At 48.8% G+C, this 17,336-nt stretch overlaps 1 protein-coding gene across 5 annotated transcripts in view; it reads left to right on the plus strand.

Moving 5' to 3' along the window:
* The window catches only part of TLN2 (talin 2), a 439,937-nt gene that overhangs the window by 65,534 nt on the left and 357,067 nt on the right, over positions 1-17,336 (plus strand). For all 5 annotated transcript variants that reach the window (XM_040492868.1, XM_040492871.1, XM_040492869.1 and 2 more), the window contains exon 2: positions 9,302-9,391. The gene's annotated coding sequence lies outside the window, so the exon portion shown is untranslated. The remainder of the gene's footprint in view (positions 1-9,301; positions 9,392-17,336) is intronic.

Below are 17,336 nucleotides of genomic sequence, written 5' to 3' on the forward strand. Positions count from 1 at the left end.
GAATCTATGGATGCACAGGGGTAGGTAGCTACTCCCCCGCCTTCCCCCCCCCGCCCCCCCCCCCCCCAAATCCTGAGAGGCCAGAGACCTGGTTTCTATACCTAGCCTGCCTTCCACTCTCTTGGTCAAGTCACCAAATGTATGGACAGGTTTCTTACCTGTAGGAGGAAGGGCAGAGCCATGATCATGCTTCCCCGGGGAAGTGCTGGGTGGTAAAGCCGGGTATAGGAGACCATTGGAGAAGCCTAAGACTGTTACTGGAGCCTTAATTTTACTCAGTAAATTTGGAAGACACAAGGTTATTTTTGAATGAAAGCAAGCATGCACACATTGAATAAGTGCAAAATTTGCATCATCTGAATTTAAGCTAGAGCCTCGAACCTGATAAATGAAGGCAATCTCATGCTTGCTGTGAATTGCTTCTCAGTGCCAGGTGCTCCTCCCACTTTTTGGTGGAATTCTAGCAGAGCTTGATGAGCCATGGGCCAGGGATCTCAAATTACTCATCTAAAATTCCTGGTTGGAGCAAAGAAAGATCTATCCTTGGTGTAGAATCTAGGGTAAGTTCACACACTCGACAACAGAGGCAACGGTAGTGAAGGATTTCTAGCCTTTAAGAGTTCGGGTACTTCTGAGGGCACCTGGGTGGTTCAGGTGAGCCACCAAAACTCTTGGTCTTGGCTCCCGTCCTAATCCCCTGGTTTGTCTGCTTGAGCCCCACATCGGTCTCCGCATGGGCAGTGCAGAGCCTGCTTGGGATTCTCTTTGCTTCTCTCTTTGTCCGTCCTCTGTTGACGTTGGCTCTCTGGCTCTCAAAATGAATAAACTAAAAAAAATAAACTAAAAAAAAAAAAAAAAAAAAATTCAAGGAGCACCTGGGTGGCTCACTTGTCTAAGTGTCCAACTTCAGCTCGGGTCAGGATCTCACGGTCTGTGGGTTCGAGCCCCCACATCTGGCTCTGTGCTGACAGCCTGCTTCGGATTCTGCCCCTCTCTCTTTGCCCCTCCCCTGCTTGTACTGTGTCTCTTTCTGTTTCACAGATGAACAAAACATTACAACAAATCGGAAATACTCCAAAGTTTGCCCTTCCTTCCTTTCCGGCTTAAATGGGAAAGCTTCTGGCTTGCCTTCTGGAGTGTGAACCTATAGCCAACACTCAAAAGGGGACAGGCCTGGTGCTGTTGCGGGACCCTGAGGATTTAAACGTGTTACCTGAGACTTGACCTCATCTATGAAATGTGCCAGGGGAGATAGCAGCATGCTGTTAAAAATTTATTTGAAGTGCCTCTAACAGAATGGTGACGCTGGGCTTGGCCTGTGGAGTCCATGTTGAGAGTTAAAACTACCGACCGGGGAAAGTTAGAATAGCAAGACAGTCAATGTTTGTTTCTAAAAGTGTTTAATATTACACAGGAGCTGTGTTTTGATGTTGATGTTCACGACCGTGCTTTAGAAATTAACGCCAAAGGCTTCAGACGGGACACACATCCCGATGCCGTCTGGTTTTCTGGAGAGCTGTAAGGCGGGTGCCTGGCAGACACCAAGGAATGAACACCTACGAATAAAGCCGTTGTTGAGAAAACGGCTCCTGTAACCATTTGTCAACATTACCTTACGTGAGGCAACTTTACTGTATGACGTAATAAAGATAATTTATAATGTCTTCATGAAAGCAGGAGTGGGTGGTAGGTAGTGGGCTTTTTCTTTGTCTTGCCTTGGCGTGTAATTGAAACAGGGCCTGGACCAAATGAGAAACATTTGTGTTGGGGGAAAAAAGATTCCAGAGGCTTCTTGACTGGGGTCCTATATTGCTTCCTTATTTTACTTGGAGCATGTACGCAGACTTCTCATCGGGGAGGAGCATTAATGACATTGCCTTTTCTGTCTGTTCCTAAGCAGCTGCATTTGAGGACCAAGGGACCAGTCTAAATTCTAGACCCACGTGACCTACCCAGTGAATTAGAAGAAGTGTGTAGATTAATCTGTCTCCAGAAATCCACGGCCTCAGAGTGAATTTACAAACGGAGTTGCTTTAGCAATGCTACTTATCCGGAAGCTGTGTCCTGTATAAAGAAAAGTGTACCTGTGCGTTCCCAAGTCGCATGCTTTCCAAGTAGGTCCTGGAGAAACCCTGGGTTTGCAGAGGCAGTTGGGTTGTTCGGCCCTTGGGAAATCGAGCCAGGACGGATGGACTTATGTGACTGAATACTTGTGTTAGAGTGTGTATGGGGGCGGCGGGGGGGGGACTCTAACGGGGCCCCGGGTGGCTCAGTCAGTTAAGCATCCAACTTCAGCTCAGGTCATGATCTCACGGTCCGTGAGTTTGAGCCGTGCTTTGGGCTCCGTGCTGACAGCTCAGAGCCTGGAGCCTGCTTCAGATTCTGTGTCTCCCTCTCTCTCTGTCCGTCACTCTCTCAAAAATAGATTTAATTTTTTTTAATGTTCATCTTCTTGGTCAGGCTGTTAGTGTGCTTGGCTTGATTGTAAAATTGGCACCCTGGGAGCCACCCATAAAGACCCTTGAAACACTAAGTGATAGTCACATCCTAGGTATCTGAGCCCTCACTGCTTGCCAAGGTTTATACTGAATGCTCTATGGGGCACGAAGGTGAAGGTGGTGGCATCCATGCCCGCCAGGAAGTCTTTCAGGGAGGTGAAAGGCACCCAGAAGCTAACATGCTGGTGTAAGGTCTCTCACAGTGAGACAAAAGCCTAGGGCATGGTAGGGGAAGGAAAAGACTAATTTTGATTGGGAGCATCCTGGGGATCGTCTAGGGGGGCCTGGGTGTGGGGGGGAGGAGAGGATGTGAGCCGGACTTTGGAGGAAGGTAGATTTATATCCGGCGATGCTGGTTGGGCTTTCCTGGGAGGAATGACTTGGGCACAGACTCCCAAGTGGGTGAGTGGAAGGCAGGAAGTGGTGGGGTGGGGAGAATCCCACAGACACTCTGGGGACTGGTTTGTGGTTGGTTGGAGGTGTATCTGTGTGAGTCTCTGGGAAGGGGCGGAGTTGGGAGCCATCTGGTAGGGGTCTCATTGTGCAGGGTGCCCTTTCCCAAGGTAAGTAATTGGAACTGTGTTGTGAATGTGGTGGAGGGCACACCCAGGGGAGAAGGGAGGAGGGTGGGAGAAGGGGCCAGCACTACAAGCGCAACAGAAAGGCACAGAAAAGAAGAAAATGGACAGTTTCGAGTCTAAATTCGAGTCTTTTTCCTGCTGTCAGACTGATGGATGGGGAAGCCAGGCTGCTCACGTGGGCTGGGCCTTTGGGAAGACTGTTGGATTTTTGTTTTGTTTTGTTTTGTTTTTTTCGTATCTTTATTACAGTTGTAAGTTTTCAAACCCGGATGTGGAATCCCTGAGTTAGGCTGTACTCAGAACAGGTCCAGCCATCCTCCTCATCCTCCCCAAACTCTGCCTCCCCTTAATTGCCTGCAGACTCCTTTGTGAGGAATCCTTAATCCCTCCTCTTGATTTTTCACTTGATTTAACCCTACTGTGCACCCTGTGTAAGGTGCTGTAGGGATGCCTCCAGGAAAGGGCAGTCCTTGCTGGACAGGAACCCCGGGCTGAGAGAGGAGAGAAGAAGATTCTAGAACAGTATGAAAAGTACGCTGAAGCGGATTTCCCAACACCTGCAGCGGGAATCGCAGGAGAGTGTGTCAGGCGTCCTGGGTGGGGTGTGGTGATGGAGAAGTCTGGCAGCTCTGACAGGTGATGCAGGTTGTGGCTTAGTTAAAAAAAATACTTGCTCTGGGGCTCCTGGGTGGCTCAGTCGGTTAAGAGTCCAACTCTTGATGTTGACTCAGGTCATGCTCTCCTGGTTTGTAACTTTGAGCCCCTCATCGGGCTCTGCACTGACCATGTAGATCCTGCCTGGGATTCTTTCCCTCTCTCCCTTCTCCTCCCCTGCTTGTACTCGTTTGCGCTCTCGAGATAAATAACTTAAAATAGTTCCTATATTTACATGGGACCTAAAGTTTTCCTCCAACCGTGTAGCCCTCCAGTATGCCCGGGATGTTGGGGGGGGGGGGCTTGTGGAGGTCGTTTTTACCCCTCGGCCGCTACTCCAGCCCTAGTTTGGGGCAGAAAGAACACATGCTGCTGTGTTGTGGGGGTTGCTCAAGGGATCCTTAATTCATGTGTGTGAAGTATTTGTCTACGCAATGAAACTGTCGTGGAGTTTGTTTTTGCTATTTTAAAAATGTATGTAGGAGATAGTGGGGTTAATTAAAATTTATTTTAAAGCATTTGTGTCTTAATATGCTATCTCCAAGGATACTAGAAGCACAGCTACGTGTGTGTGTGTGTGTGTGTGTGTGTGTGTGTGTGTGTGTGTGTGTGTGTTGGCATTTGCAGGAAAGAATCTTCAGAATTTTTTTTGACCTTAAAAGGAACTACCACCTCCTCCCACCACTCAGCATGGTGCCTGTCCTCTGGGTGGGTAATAAATGCAGCAAACCCATGAGGGCTACACGAACAGCTACCTTCATGTATCCCATCCACCCCTCCCCACCCCTGTAGGACTATGTGCTGTCCCATGACCCACGACACGTGGGGGGGAAAGCACCATGAACCTGTGTTCTTGGAGGCATGCGGGAGTCACAAAGAATTACAGTTGAGCACAGTCTAGTGCCCCAGAGATGCATGCCTGTCATTGGAGAGTCCATGTTCAGTCCTGGCCCACGCCTTGGTTTAAAGGAACAAGCTGTTAGATGCGGTGACGACTGCCAGGGTCTTGCTCCTCACTGAGAGTGTCAGCCCCCCCCCTTGGCTGTAGAGCCTCGTCTGCAGATTGTCTGGGTTAAACATCAAAAGGCTACCTCTGGAATCTGTTTCCTGGTTTGGCTGTCCTTCCACATGGGTCCCATTGTGTGGAAACAGTGACCGTGCCTGTAAGTGAGCACTCTGAATTTGAGAAGGATCCCACTTACAGTCTCAGTGGGAAAGGGGCAATGAGATCATTTTGTTCCCTTGTTAGTGGCTGAAACCCTTTGTCCTTCTGGAATTGGCAGGACCTTTACTTTTCCTGAACTCCTAGCAATGGTTTCCCTGGAAGCTATTGTTTGGAATCCATCAAGAAGAATGTTGGGTGTGTGTGTGTGTGCCACGGGTGCGTGCACATACACCCACACATACACCCGCACTCAAACTCTCATGTGTGCGTACACAGGAAAGCAAGCCATGCCTGTCTTGAGTTCAAAAGATGGCAGAATCCAGTGAGATTTTTTTTTTTTTTTTTTTTTTTTACAAGAAAGTGACTTATGAAAGAGTGTGTTCTGTACTCTTACTTTGGCTTCTGTTTTGCTTTTTCAAAGCACAGACCTGAGTGAGAAGAAACTCTGAGCAGGAGATGTCGGGCTGCGGCACTTGCTTGATTAGGCGTGCGTGTCTCTGGTATCAGTCCAAGTGGTCCCAAACCCATTGAGATGTTGGATGTCATGGTGTCAGTGTTTGTCTCCTGTAACTAGAAAATAAAAATGGCGGCGAGTCTGCTAGGGAGATTGCAAAACAGGGGTCATCTCTGAATTGCCTGCTTGCCTTATGTGGCCAAGAGGATATTGGTATGTGTGTGGGAAGGGCGAGGAATTGAGACCTACTGTTCAAGTTTCCAGACACTTCACCCATTTTTTTTTCTCATGAGCAGCTGAGTTGATCACTCACTGAATGAGCAGGATTCTCCACAGGAAGGTCAAGTGTTGATGATGCATCTGAAGGAGAATATGTAAGGAACCCTGGCCTTTGTGTCCAGCTGAGGACGGAGTGGCCAAGGGTTCTTCCAAACTTGGAGAAGCCTCTGGGTCTTCACTCCCTTCTCAGCTGATCAGGAAGGCTTCCCGGGCTTGTTCATGGTAACAGAATGTGCCGCGGGAAAGAGCCTTGCAGAGCATGTAAGAGGAAAGACCACTGGGTTTGCAGAAACCCAACACCAGCCCTTCCCAGAGTGACAGGCAGCCCTGGAGGTCAGCATGGCCTCAGCCCCAGAGCACAGGACTGTCCCAGGGCGTGGACGTTTAAAAATGAAAGTGTATTTATAGAAGGTGCCCCTGGAGCCAGAATTTGAACTGTTCCTTTGTGGGCCCCACCCTTTGACAAGCACAGGCCTCGTTCCACAGGCTTAGTGGCCTGTCTTAAATGAGGGCTGAGACCAGAATGCCTGGAGGTCCCTGTCATTGACTGACTCCAGGCCTCCCTCCCACCCCCAGTTACCCAAATTGTGTTGTGACCTATTCATAGAGTATATAAAACGTATAGGTACGTTTTGAAGAGTAAAATGAACATCTGTGAAGCCAACAACCAGGTTAAGAAATCAGTGTGACAAAATAGTACAAGATGTCCTTTCACCTCAGAGGTGATCAGTGTCTTAACTTTTTGTTTAGATCACTCCTGCTTTTGTTACTGTTAGTACCTGTGTGTGCGTTCCTAATGATAAGTGTGTTTGTTGCTTGATGTGCATTATATTCTTGGTTTTGAAAAATCAAGTACCGAGCATAAACAAGTAGCTTTGGGAAGCTTCCTGCTAAACTGTTCAGCAAAGGATCACAGATGTAGAGGGCTCCGAACCCTTGTGAGCATCGCTAGCTGCAGAGTGTGACTTTTCCACCATAAATGCCGCCAGAAGCCAGTTTTCTCCATGGTCCCTGCTCTTGTGGATCACTTTGTAAATGAGGTTGTCCTTGATACCCCCATTTACAAGGGGGAGAGAATTAGAAAAGGGGAATCCTTCTAACATTTTAATTCAGCAGGGGTCCTCAGCCACACGTACAGAGAGAAACTTCAGGGGGCTTGTGAACCATTTGAAATTGAAGGCATTGTGTTCTTTTGGGTGAAAGAGTCACTGATACTTCAGAGGAATTTGTGGACCCTCCCTCTCCATAAGGATAAGGAATAATGTTGCCGTTATGGTAGGTTTTGTTTTTTGTTTCTTTCTTGTTACTTTTTGTTCCACCTATTTTTTTTTTTTTTAAGGTTTATTTTTGAGATAGCGAAAGACAGAGTTTGAGTGGGGCAGGGCCAGAGAGAGAGGGAGACACAGAATCTGAAGCAGGCTCCAGGCTCCAAGCTGTCAGCACGGAGTCTGTTGCGGGGCTCAAACTCACGAACCGTAAGACCATGATCTGAGCCAAAGTCTGATGCTTAACTGACTGAGCCACCCACGCGCACTCCGCCCCCATTTTTTTTTTTTTCCTTAAATTTATTTATTTCGAAAAAGAGGGAGAGAGAGGTTCCAAGCAGGCTCTGTGCTGGTCAGTGCAGAGCCTGATGCGGGGCTTGAACCCACAAACCATGAGATCATGACCTGAGCTGAAACTAAGAGTTGGATGCCTACCTGACTGAGCCACCCAGGCCCATTTTCCGTTTTCTAGGTGAATACTGGAGCTGTTGAAGACTTTGAAATAGGTTTGATCTAATTGTATGTCTGCATGGACTTGTGACATTTGTGTGTGCCTGAGTGTTGAAAGGGAAATGAACAGTAAGTCATACCGTGACTTGTCCAGGGTGGAATTCTTGACTGTGTTCCCGGCGGCCTAGCAGTCTTTACCTTTTCTTTCAAAGCTGCGTTTCCTTTCTTTGACCCAGAGTAACTAGAATGCTAAATGGTGGGGGGAAATTGGGGTGGTTGCTGTAGTTTCAAAACAAATGACCTCACTGCCTAAGTTCCACTTGATGCAGGAGAAACCGTAACTTTGGCCTATAAATATTGGACCTTTGGGGAAACGGATCCAAATACCCATTTAGTGAGGGTGGGGGCAGATTGGTCCCTGCTGAAGCTAACTCCCTAGAAACAGAACACAACTATTGTTATTACGACTTCCTAGTTATTTCCTTAAGAGATAGGGCAATTTAAATTCATAATGACTGACATTTACTTCTTCAAAGTAGGCGAGTAATTATGCTTTGTATAAGCTGACTTAATGTGAGGTACCTTAAGCGTTGTTCCAGCAATGAGAGGGAATTTTTGAGTTCTGTAGCTGAGGGACACCTGAGTTTTGTCCCATTCACGTTCTTTTTATGGATGAGTTGCCTGCATGTCTGCAAAGTTAGGGGTGATGTGTCCAAGGATATATTGACATGTCGGGGTCAGCCGGAACTAAAACCCCAGGGAAAGAGCTATTTAGATGATTATGGTTTAAATATATCATTAGATGAAGGTTAATTTAAAAATACACTCAGGGGGCGCCTGGGTGGCGCAGTCGGTTAAGCGTCCGACTTCAGCCAGGTCACGATCTCGCGGTCCGTGAGTTCGAGCCCCGCGTCGGGCTCTGGGCTGATGGCTCAGAGCCTGGAGCCTGTTTCCGATTCTGTGTCTCCCTCTCTCTCTGCCCCTCCCCCGTTCATGCTCTGTCTCTCTCTGTCGCAAAAATAAATGTTGAAAAAAAAAATACACTGAGAAGACTCATTTCCTAGAGAATTGGGATTTCGATCATCAATTTCATTTTAACAAAATGACCTTTGACAACAGTCTTAGGCCACCCATTTTTGAAATGTACTGCTACTTAGGGTCTCTGAGCATTTCCTGGGAGGTTTCTGGTCTCTGGGGTATATAAACCTGATGTGTGGGAACAGAGCTTTCATTTGGGTTCTATATTCCTTCCATCTCATAAACTGAGACTTTTTAGATGTTCAGTGTTTCCCGCCCCCTACCCACCCACCCACCCACCTACCCACCAAAGGTTTTAGACTCCTTGTACTCAAATGCGAAAGGTTTTCTTCTCTTCAACTTTGTTTTTGAAGAAAACCAGGAGTCTCATTTTGGCTGTGGAAGGTAATCGGGGATTACAGAGAGAGAATTTAGGGGAAGGGTTAAGATTTGGAAATGTAGGCTGTTTTGACTCGTTTTGTCGGTTAAGAGCCAGACAGAATAAGAGTAACATTTAGAAACGTGAGTTTTATTAAGGAAGGTAATTCACAGGTACGTGTAAGCTTTCCAGACGTGGTTTCTGTGATTCCGCTCCTAGTATGGCCATTACGTGCCCCTAATTTTGGGCAAGGCAGCTCTTGTTAGAGTCTTGATTGTTCTCTTCTGTAAAGACCGGTTGGGTCCAATGCCTCCTAGGACTTGTGACAGCTGTCTGTCGGCTCCACATTGGGGGATTGGCAGATTGGATCGGGGTGTGGTGGGGTCTCTCCTGACACGGAGGGCAGAGGGGAGGCCAGCAGTCTAACTGCATGGTAGTCAGAGGCCACTGGCCTTCCCTGTTGTCCTTTTCTGCCCGCTTCTAGCCTGAACCCCATCGATGTCATTCAGTGCCGGGAGAACGTTGCCCTGACCTTTGTCTTTTGTCTCCTCTTTGCCAGCGTGCTGCTGTAGGGTAACATCTGGACTGGGTTCCCTGGCTCTTGGATGTCTCACTGCCCACAAACTCCTGGAGCAACTTGTTGAAAACTGTGAGTGACCTGCGTGTTTCTACTTGGCAAGTAGCTGGAGGCCCGTGGACTCGGAGGGTGAAGGGTGGTGGCCGGGAGTCACGACCTTCAGCCACGGCTGCCGGGCTTTCTGACACTCAACTCCAGGAGCCTTGGAAATGGCAGTGGTGACCACAGGCACGACCTTTCTGCCCCCAACCATCGTAGAGGTCACGGCCCTTCTGTATTTGCCTTCTTGGAGCTTCTTGGTTGTACCACCAGGGCAAATGTTGACAGTGCATCTTTGCTTACCTACAGGAACAGATTCTTGAGGGGGGGCAGATGCAGGTGGTGGCCCTCTGCCTGACCTCCTCTTTGCCCAGATGTTCCCCCCTTCTCTGTCATGTTTGATCCTCACATCACCCTCCCTTTTAGAGAGGCCTTATTTGACTCACTTAAAGACCCCCTCCCTCCATGTTCTCTTTGTCTTTTTCTCTTGGACCCCTGCCTGCCTTTTTCTTTGCACTTAACAACAGCATTGGTCTCTTCAGTTACTTGATAGACCACCCGTTCATATGTTTGTTCATGCAACGAATATTTGAGTAGCTAGGATGTGCTGGTGGCTGAGGTGGGCACAGTCTGCTGTCCTGGCACTTCTATGAAGGAAGAAAAAGACGAAGTGAAAACTTCAGTGTCACAACCCTAAGTGGATAGATCGTTCTGTTCTGAATACAGCCGTGTCTCCTGGGGATCCAGTTAAAATGCAGATTCCTGACTGGGTGGTTCTGGGTGGGGCCTGAAATTCTGCATTTCTAGCAAGTTCCAAATGATGCCAATGCTATTGTTGTATAGATCACGCTTGGAGAAGTGAGGTCTAAGGTTCTTGAAGCATGGGACACTTGCCTTTGAGTGTGACTCTTGGGGAACACCTCGAGAGGTGTGTCTGTCAAGCCCCCAGAGAACTGATGGAATTTTGTCTGGCCAGTCTGTCTCCCTCAGCTGCGTGAGGCTGAGTGTACTGAAACAGGAGCCCGGCTGAAAAGTACGGGAACCTCTTACCTCACCTGTGTCCATGTGCACCTGTCTCATTGTCATCCTAACTTGTGGTTTTGTCAGTGACCTCTGAAATGCCGTGCTTCTCAAATTTGTGCACTGAAATCCTGTGGGGTCTCTGTGCAATGTGCCCTCTCTGTAAGTCAGCATTTCTGGAAATCAGGAGGGTGTTTTTCAAGAGCAGAGGCCATATCGACAGGGCCACCACCCTGGTTCCCAGGTGGGGTGTTGAGAGGGACCGTGTTGGCAGCTGTGTGAAACCTCCAAGCAGGCAAAGAGGCTGTGAGCGGGGAGGCTGGAGGGGTTCGGGTCGCTGCTACCAAAGTAGGTGTCTTGAGTCCCGGCAATCGGCTGGCCCCGTGGTTGTTGGCGTGAGACCCTGCTGCGTCGTGGCCGGATCAGCACCGCTGCAGTCGAGATTTTCGCAGGTTGTGTTGCGTCTTCCCCGAGAAGCCATGTTGATACACTGCTTGAGTGATGAGCACTTTGAACAGCCATTTAAGGAGTATTCAAGATGTACCGGGTGCCTGGCTAAGTGCCTGGCAGGTGGTCTTGTGTCTCAGCCCTCCCTCCGGCCCATAAGGTAGGCAGTCACCATTTTATAGAGGGCAAGATGGAGGCTGGGATAAAGGAATTCGCTGGCTCACACAGCAGGTGCCTTTGGGCTCCAGCCTCCTCTGTCAGACGTCATGCTGAGCTCTTCCTCCTCTGGCCTTTGCCACCTGAATCCCCACTAAAAATGGGACTTTATGGCTGGTACCACCGTAGGGTTGCTGCTGATTTGTGTTGGCTTCCATCTTCCTCTCACACCCCTGGATGTGGCCTTTCCCTGCATGTCAATGGTAAGATTTTGCTTCTGTAGGCACTGCAAAGCCCTTTGAGTCAGGGTAGGAGCTTGGTCAATGAAGTGAGGCAGCAACGGGCAGGGCGGCAGAGCGAGTTGTGTATTACTTTCCGACGCCACTTCTTGGCCGCCCCCCCCCCCCCGCTGCTGCAGTCTCAGCCTGCCTTCTTGGGGGCCAGCTACCCAGGGGGACTGATGGCTGCCGGGGGTCCCCGGAGCCCGTGCTACTTCTTAGCCATCCATGGCTCATGGCTGGAAGGCAGAGGGCAAGGGGTCAGGTCGATTCAATGTGTTCTCAAGACCATTTTCTGGCCATTTTGTGGCATTTGTGCATCAGAGACAATCTCCAAGGAGTTTTACTTGGCAGAGGGTTATTTGGTCTGTCATGGATCTCATATGCAGTTGCAGTGCTTGATGGGTTTTCAGGTTTCAGTTAGTCTCCTCTGCTTTGGCCTCAAGTATGTACTCCTGTGTACCCATCAAATGTAGAATTCAGTTGAACCCACAGAGCTAGGCTTCTGTGGCCAGGGGGGACTCCTGGCCTGGACAGTGGTGGGAATGGTGCTGTTAAGATGGTTTTACAAACTGTTCCTCAACCCACACAAATACTTGCCCTCTGTGGTGTGGAGTGGGCCTACCCAGGAAGGGAGGGAAGGGGATCTCGAAAACAGCTCCTTCTCGCTTCTCCGGTTTTGGGGAATCATGGTTGCTTTTCCACCCGGAGTCAGGGCTCCTGCAACCAGGAGATGGGGTCCCCTCCCGGCTCAGTGATGTGATAACCTTGGCCCTTGTATGTTTGCCTGGGCCGTGGATTCTCACGCAGGCACCAATGATGAGCAAGTAGCTTCTGTTTTCTGGGTCTGTTTCCTCAACAGCAGAAGGATGGAGAGGACTTTGACCTGACAGAGTTGTTAGAGACATGATCCACTTAGGGTACTGTCCACATATCATGGTTGCTCACTCGAGGGCTGGCTGAAGTGTCCTTTTCCACCTGTGTCTGGCTGCATTTCCTCCAGCTGAGCTCTTGTGTTGGAGGCCAGTTGCTTGGTAGAAATGAACCCTTTGAGAACAGGGATTATGCTTCATCCATCCTTGGGTCCCAGGGCTCAGCACTGAGCCTTGAGCTCCAAAAACATTTGTTAAATGAACCCAACAAAGTAATTTCCTTCTTCCATTTGCTTATCTAAAGTAACCTATGTGGGGGTGCCTGGGTGGCGCAGTCGGTTAAGCGTCCGACTTCAGCCAGGTCACGATCTCGCGTTCCGTGAGTTTGAGCCCCGCGTCGGGCTCTGGGCTGATGGCTCGGAGCCTGGAGCCTGTTTCCGATTCTGTGTCTCCCTCTCTCTCTGCCTCTACCCCATTCATGCTCTGTCTCTCTCTGTCCCAAAAATAAATAAAAAACGTTGAAAAAAAATTAAAAAAAAAAAATAAATAAAGTAACCTATGTGAAGACCAGTGAATTAATCAGTGCTGCTGATGAATCCCCCAGCAAACACTGGAGTGGGAACAGTGGTCGCATTGGTCTCTGGTAATTATAAGCTTTCACAAGTCCACACAACGGTAGGTGTTTCCTTGCCTTTTGTATACTTGGGACACAAGTACACTCTGGGGTCTTCCAAGTGTTCGTGGTAATGGGAGAGAGCAAAACGGGTGGAAGATGTTGGATGAGTATTTCCAACATCGTTTCCTCTAACGGGTCTGTATTTTGTTAAAAAATTTTTAATGTTTATTTTTGACAGAGACAGAGCACGAGTTGGGGAGGGACAGAGAGAGAGGGAGACCCAGAATCCAAAGCAGCTCCAGGCTCTGAGCTGTCAGCACAGAGCCTGACGCGGGGCTCAAACTCACCAACCGTGAGATCATCATTGAGCCGAAGTTGGACACTCAACCGACTGAGCCACCCAGGCGCCCCTGTATTTTTTTTTTTTAATTTCCTTTTACTTTACAGAGTTATGAAAGTAATTTACAACTTATTTTATTATCTAAAACATTTTAATCATTTAGTTTACAGTGAGAGAGAGAGCAAGCGAACATGCATGCACAGGGCAGGTGCAGAGAGAGAGGGAGACCCAGAATCCGAAGCAGGCTCCAGGCTCTGAGCTGTTAGCACAGAGTCCAATGAGGGGCTCGAACTCACGAACTTAGGAGATCATGACCTGAGTTGAAATTGGATGCTTAACTGACTGAGCTACCGGGGTGCCCAGGACAACCTGTTATTTTAAATTTTTTTTTTTCAACGTTTATTTATTTTTGAGACAGAGAGAGACAGAGCATGAACGGGGGAGGGGCAGAGAGAGAGGGAGACACAGAATCGGAAACAGGCTCCAGGCTCTGAGCCATCAGCCCAGAGCCCGACGCGGGGCTCGAACTCCCGGACCGCGAGATCGTGACCTGGCTGAAGTCGGACGTTTAACCGACTGTGCCACCCAGGCGCCCCAGACAACCTGTTATTTTAAAAGAAGGAAAGGAAAGCTGTCTAAGGGACCTACTGATCCTCCATATTGATATTCCTCATATTGGTAACTTGTGTGAAGTATTGTAGCCTTTTGGGCCTGTGTTGATGCCGGACTTGGGACCTATCACCTTATTAGTACCAGGCTGTACTTTTTTTTTTTAAATGTTTATTTATTTTTGAGAGAGAACGAGCGGGGGAGGGGCAGAGAGAGAGGGAGACACAGAATCCCCAAAGCAGGCTCCAGGCTGTCATCACAGAGCCCAACACAGGGCTCAAACCCATGAACGGTGAAATCACGACCTGAGCTGAAGTTGGACACCTAACTAACTGAACCACCCAGGCGCCCCTCCCCCCCCCTTTTTTTAGGGGACAGAGATACAGGCTTCCCCCCCGCCCCAATCCAAATGTAGTGCTAAATAGTACTCAGATACTAATATACTTCCTGCCTCTGCTTCAAGACTAGATTCTGTCCATGTCAATCATGACACCGTCCCAACCCTACAACCAGCATTGCTTAAAGGGCATTTGGGGTTGGGAGGGGGTGCAGAATATTTGCCTGCCATGTTCCATGGCTGAGTGCCCATGGGTACCCCCATTCCAGCAAACAGAGGTTTGCTTTTAGTACCATTTTATTACCTTGTCTGAAATCGTGGGTCCATGGTGATATCTGGTCACCATTCTTGTTCTCATTTGGGACCCTCCAATGCATGTTTCTCCCTATTGAAAAAGGCCTAAAAAAGCAATGATTTCTAATTAACGTAAAGACTCATCCAGTTTTTACCTCTCCCTCCTTGCAGGCAGAGCTCTTGCTGGTTTCAAAAACAACAAATGGTATTAACTTGCTGCTTTTTGAGAGAAGGAAAAAAATTTTCGAGGTGGCATCAGGACTGCACGTGAAGTCCTCATGGCCCTTTGTGAGAAAGCATTTTTTAAGCCAAAAAACACAGTATAGTGTTTTGCATAACATATTTTAAGAATTGATGTGTCATAGACCTTGATGGCCTGCTAATGTAAATCTGTTAATTGTTAAAGATTTTTTACATGAAAAGGTGTTCTGTGATGTTTCGTTCTCTTGCTGTTGGCTGGGCTTCTTGCCTTCCCTCTCCCCATTTATTTACTCGGTAATATTGCAACCAACATTTTTGTAACACATACTTGGAGACCAGAGGGGCATTTCTGTAGGATGTCCAAGTCAAAAGACAGACACCTTTTATTTAAAAAAAAAAAAAAAATTTTTTTTTTCAACGTTTATTTATTTTTGGGACAGAGAGAGACAGAGCATGAACGGGCGAGGGGCAGAGAGAGAGGGAGACACAGAATCGGAAACAGGCTCCAGGCTCTGAGCCATCAGCCCAGAGCCTGACGCGGGGCTCGAACTCACGGACTGCGAGATCGTGACCTGGCTGAAGTCGGACGCTTAACCGACTACGCCACCCAGGCGCCCCAACAGACACCTTTTAAAAGTTCACCTTTCAAAAGAGGATTTAATTTATATCCCTAACAACTGTGTGAAGGCCCTCACCACCATAGAAAGTTCATCTTGAAAAGTTGTTGTGCTGTTAAAAGCCAAAAACCTACAAGCCTTCCAAAAAACCAACCCGACAAACAAACCATGACTGTGTCAGATCTGGGAGCTCATAGCACTTCCGAGTCTCGAACCAGCGCGGCTTGCCAAGATGTTGTCGCTGGTTTTGCAGTTGAAGACCTCATCACACAGGCCCCCTGAACTTGGCGGGCCTCCCTGATGGCTCCTTTTCTCTGCATCGCACCGCTGCTCGTGCATACCCATTGGTGTTGAGTGGTTTTTCATGTCCGGGTCAGGGAGGAAAGATGTGGGTCTGGCTGGACGTTGCTCCTTGCTGCCCGTGGCAGCCTTGGCCTCTCTCCCTTGTCCAATTCCTCTGCCTCTGTTGTTGCTCAGAGGGAAGTTCGTTGACAAGCTTGCTGGGTCCGTGCTGAGCTGTCTCTGGCTGGGGTCTCCCAGGCACCCAGAATTACTGACACTTGTCAGAAGCACATTTCTCCAGGGCCGAGTCATGGTCTCTCTCTGCAAGTCAGCAGGCATCTGAGTCAGATCTCCTGTTGAACAGCGGTGGATGATGACAGGATGATAAAAGGCTGATAAAATTCCCCATGGGGTGAGTTTTGCTGGCCTGCCCACCCTAAAACCGGCTGTTTGCTCTGTACAGCGGCCGTACTGGGTGCTTCCAAAAGATGTCTTTGGGGTCAGAACCACTTCTAGGGCAAGCCTTTGCTGTTGTATATAGGCTCTTCCCTTTAAATTTTTTTTTTTTTAATGTTTGTTTACTTTTGAGAGATAGGGAAGAGCACGAGCAGGGGAGGGGCAGAGAGAGAGACACAGAATCCACAGCAGGCTCCAGGCTCTGAGCTGTCAGCACAGGGCTCGACGTGGGGCTCGAACTCACCAACTGTGAGATCATGACCTGAGCCGAAGCCGGATGCTCATCCAACTGAGCCACCCAGGTGCCCCTAGGCTCTTCCCTTTAAAAGTGATATTCTCTGTCTCTGGATGGATCTCCTGGGCAGCTGACCTGGTCGGCTTCGGTTTTGAGTAGATGCAGTGAAGAGCATCAAAAGTAATTAAAGCTCTTTGCTCCTGGGTCTGCCTTGACCTCCTTCTGCAGGAGCGGCTCTGGTTGGGGGCACACTCTCCACACAGTTGATGATTGAATGACAAAGTGGAAGCCCAACCAGTCTCAGCTCTAAGAAAATCGTCTTTTTTTAAAAGTTTATTTTTATTATTTTTATGTTTATTTTTGAGAGAAAAAGAGACAGAGTGCAAGCAGGGGAGGAGCAGAGAGAGAGGGAGACGCAGAATCTGAAGCAGGCTCCGGGCTCTGAGCTGTCAGCACACAGCCGGACGTGGGACTCGAACCCACGAACCGTGAAATCATGACCTGAGCCAAAGTTGGATGCTTAACTGACTGAGCCACTCGGGCGCCCCTCTAAGAAAACCATCTTGACCATCTTGACCGTGGCCACAAGGCTTGGCACCAGCCTTCTTAATGAGATCACGTAGTCGTCAGGACAGTAGCTGTCTCCCCCAGATGTTTTCTTCAATAGAAATATTTCAGTGATAGAACCATGCCCTCGAACGCCCTTCTGCGAGCGGAGGCAGTCACTTAAATAGAGCCCGAGTGCATTGCTGCCTCCAGCGATTCCATTTGGCAGCGTTTCGCGCGACCAGCTGTGCGGCTCCCATGAGACCAAAGGGCAGTTGAATGGAGAAGATGCTAGGGAAAGTAATGAGGTGGGAGGAAGGAGGGACCATGACCTTGGTGCAGGAGCTGAATTTCCAGGGCTGAGTTTGGGCTTGGCTGTTTTGAGTTTGCAGTCCAGCTGCTGCTGCTTGGACCTGTAATGGCGAGGATGACTCAGAAATCTGGAAGGAGTCCACGGTGATTTCACTTTGGGATCAGAGGCAGCGCCCAAGCCCTCCAGGGTGGGAGTGGGGGTGGGGGGCGGGCGGTGGGGAGAGTTTTCTGATGAAGTGTGGAGCAACTTGGATGCCGGCGCCCTAGGCCACTGGGATCTGCCAGTTAGCAACTTGGGACATAATTCATTTTTATTACTGAGAAAAGAACTCTGGTGGCAAAACATTGTACAATATAGTG

The sequence above is a fragment of the Herpailurus yagouaroundi genome, unplaced genomic scaffold (genome assembly GCF_014898765.1).
Source record: "Herpailurus yagouaroundi ecotype Mexico unplaced genomic scaffold, PumYag 184, whole genome shotgun sequence".
NCBI lineage: Eukaryota > Metazoa > Chordata > Mammalia > Carnivora > Felidae > Herpailurus > Herpailurus yagouaroundi.